Raw genomic sequence first — 3,948 nt, 5'->3', positions numbered from 1 at the left:
TAGAAAGAACATCAGCCCTGGAAGCAATTCTAAAAGATGGCATTTTCTCTCCCAACAAAGTTTGACTTCACGGTCAGAGACAACATTTAAGAGTTGATTGTTACTCATATAGGATTGTCAGGAGCTATTTCATGCTTCTCCTTTCTCACATCTCACAGGGTCTTGAAGTAAAAATCTTGAGACAGAAAACTTAAAGTTAGCCAAAACATTATGTGCTGATTGTGGAGACTCAAGCTCTGGAAAGCACCACAGAGTGTCTGCAGGGCTTGCTGCTTATCACTAACAGCAGGTGTTCTAGCCATTGACCTTGCAACTGCCCTGCTTAGCTGTCAAACTGCCCCAATTAGTTGCCTAGCTACTGAGCCCCTCCTTCCCTTCCCCCTTTCCTGAGTTCCCCCTGCCCGAGCTCCTTTCTGAGGAGTATTTAAGACATAAAACTTGCTTCAATAAACGGATGCCTTGACAAAATACTGCTTGGTATCCATTTCTCTTTCCTCCCATGTCTCTCAGATAGTGCCTCTTCAAGAACCTGGAGTAACTTAGGACCTGCTGGGTGGGTGATATGATTGGGTGAAATTATGTACACCCAGAGATATCAAAAAGAGGGAAAATGGAATTGGATAATAGGTAGATTACTTACACTAATAATAACAGTTTGTACTATAAGGAATACATGTGAACTATTAATTTTGGATTTACATAGGTAAAGACTTTTGTATATTGACACAAATTTGAATCATATTTATTATATATAATGTTTCTATTTTTGTTTAGAATATTTGTAACAAGATTTAGAATATTTGTAATAAGGTTATTCTGTCAGATTGTATAAATGCATGGTTCTACCTGTTTAAAACATATTTTATTGACACAATTTTATGATATATTTATCATATTGCATTATGTAACTCTACCTCTGATCAAGATTTTTATACATTGTTCACATTTTGAGGTCATTGTCCTTCTTTACTGCATAGTTGTTTAAAGATTGTTTTATATTCTGATATGAAATCTTATTCTTCAACACTGATGAGACTTTGGTTGATTGGTCAGTCAGTTGTCTCTGTCATCTACTACACTTTTTGGAAGCTGCTAGACTACACTACCTGCCTACTCAAGTACTGTTATTGCTCTTCTCAGGCCTTTGATGGGGTTGAAGATGAGATAATCATACTTACCATCCTCTTATGATCTAGTTAAGCCATTTCTACAACATGGACTCCTTAGGATAGAATGCTTATCAAACCATTAAGATGTATTCCTTCCTTAATATTGATTATGCTTATTGTAATTCTGTTTTTTTGTTTTGGTTTTTTGAGACAGGGTTTCTCTGTGATTTTGGAGCCTGTCCTGGAACAAGCTCTTATAGACCAGGCTGGTCTCGAACTCACAGAGATCCGCCTGCCTCTGCCTCCCGAGTGCTGGGATTAAAGGTGCCACCACTGCCTGGCTGCTTATTGTAATTCTAACTTTATTTTTGACATCTGTTTCTTGTGTACATAGTTTTGTATAGAGTTTGGAATTTCTTATTAAATTCAATGGGTAGGTGCTGTGAGAGCTCCTCCACTCAATAGCTTTAAGATATCGATGTACTTGGGCATGGTCTCTAACAGTATAAATGAATCTGTAAAGCATGTGGTTGCTTTCTTGAATCCAGCTCTTGATTCTGGATGGTAGCTATACTGTATATAAGATCCATTGCTCTGTAGGTGCTCATATGACCTATAAAAGCCCAAGGTATTTTTACACACTAACTTGGTGTTTTCAAAAGTCAAAGATTTATTTAGTACTCACATAATTCAGGGTTTCTCACTCTGACTTGTACAGCCTTCAAAATTCATCATTAAAACATGAACTCAGTGTTACATGATGAACTTAGAATGAATTCAGCTATATTAAGTAAAATCAAGCACTTCTGTCTCATGTGTTTGTATGTGTGATTATAGGTTTGGGAAGATTTGGAGACATGGTACAAATCTTTAATATTCTTTTGGAAAATGTGTGGATTGTTTTTAATTAAATATAAATCAGTCTGCCTTAGCAAGAGGAAGTATTTCACTCAATTACAAAACTAAGCAAAGTTCCATATTTCAGCTATTGATTTTGTATAATTCACCCATGAACAGCTGTGTACCAAGGATTTTTTAATTGTTTTCTATTCAACTATATATTTGTCCACTATCCTCCCTTCCTCCCCCCTCCCCTTCTCCCATGATTCCACATCTTCCAAGTTTAGTAAGATCTTGTCTTACTCTATGTCCTATATAGAATAGATTTATGTATGTATGTGTTTGTTTCCTTTTTGTTGTATATGTTCTGGGCATTGTGAATTGTAGGCTGACTGTCCTGTTTTATATCAAAAAGCCACTTAGGAGTGAGTACATATATTTTTCTTTCTGGTTCTGGGTTAACTCACTTTTTTATGATGTTTTTTAGATCCATATATTTGCACATAAATTTCAAGATGTAATTTTTATCCACTGTGTAGTACTCCATTGTGTAAATATACCACAATTTCTTTGTTCATTCTTCAGTGGAGGGCTTGTTTTAAGGTTCTGGCTCTGAGAATGTTGCTGTGAACACAGTTGAGCATTTGTCCTTGTGGTATGATTGAGCATCCATTGAGTACATATCCAAAGGGCATGGCTGGGTTTTAAGATAAGTTGTTTCCTAATTTTCTTTCATTATTTTTTTTTTAATTTTGGTTCTCCAAGAGATGGTTTCTCTTTAGCTTTGAAGCCTGTCCTGGAACTAGCTCTTATAGCCCAGGTGTGTCTTGAAGTCACAGATATCTATCTCTGCCTCCCAAGTGCAGAGATTAAAGGCATGCCTAACAACCAGGTAGGTGGCTTTCTAATTTTCTACAGAATAACCATACTGATATTCAAAGTAGCTGACTCAGTTTGTAATCCCATCAGCAATGGAAGAGTGTTCCCTTAACTCTACATCCATTCCAGCTTAAGTTGTCATCAGTGTTTTGATCTTGCCTATTGTTACAGATATAAGAGGGAATCTCAGATTTGTTTTGATTTTCATTTCTCTAATGACTAAGGAGTTTGGAAATTTCCTTAAGTGTCTCTCAGTCATTTTAGATTCATATGTTAAAAGTTTTTTATTTAGGTCTGTATTCCATTTTTTCTTGGATTATTTGTTCTTTTGATGACCAATTACTTAAGTTCTTTGTATGTTTTGAAGATCAGTCTTCTGTCCAATATGGGGTAGGTGAACATCTTTTCCCATACTACAGGCTGCCTTTTTTGTATTGTTGATCATGTCCTTTGGTTTACAGAAGCTTTTGCTTCAGGAGATCTCATTTATTATTTTTCTCATTGTCTGTGATGCCTGAGGTTATAATTTGAAAGTGGTCCCCTTTACCAATGTGTTCAAGTGTAATTCCAATATTCTGTCTTATGTAGTTCAGTGTGTTTGTCTTCATGTTGTAGTCTTTGATCCATTGGGACTTGAGTTCTGTTCATGATGATAGATGTGGATCTACTTTCATTCTTCCCCACATTGATATTCAGTATTGCCAGCACCATTTGTTAAATCAGTTTTCTCCTTTATATATTTTTTGGTGCTTTGTCAAAAATCAGATGTAGTAGGCAAGTGGATTGATATCTGGGTCTTAGAATCAGTTCCATTAGTCCTCCTATCTGTGTTTGTGTCAATACAAGGCTCTCTTCAGTACTGCAGTTATGTTCTGCAGTCATCTAAAGAAGTCAGGGAATGAAATTATTTTTTTATATATAATTGTTTTGACTATTTTGCATTTTTTTGGTTTTTCAATATGAAGTTGGGTGTTTTTATTTTGAGATCTGTGAAGATTTTTCTGATATTTACATGGGAATGGTATTTAACCTGTAGATTGCTATGTTGATTTCTACCTAACAAGGGCAAGGGACATCTTCCCATTCTCTGGTGTCTTCTTCAAAGATTTAATGTTCTTTT

This window comes from Microtus ochrogaster, unplaced genomic scaffold (assembly GCF_000317375.1).
Source record: "Microtus ochrogaster isolate Prairie Vole_2 unplaced genomic scaffold, MicOch1.0 UNK199, whole genome shotgun sequence".
In the NCBI taxonomy this organism is placed as follows: Eukaryota; Metazoa; Chordata; class Mammalia; order Rodentia; family Cricetidae; genus Microtus; species Microtus ochrogaster.
The sequence above is the reverse complement of the archived record's forward strand: the minus strand, read 5'-3'. Positions refer to the sequence as shown.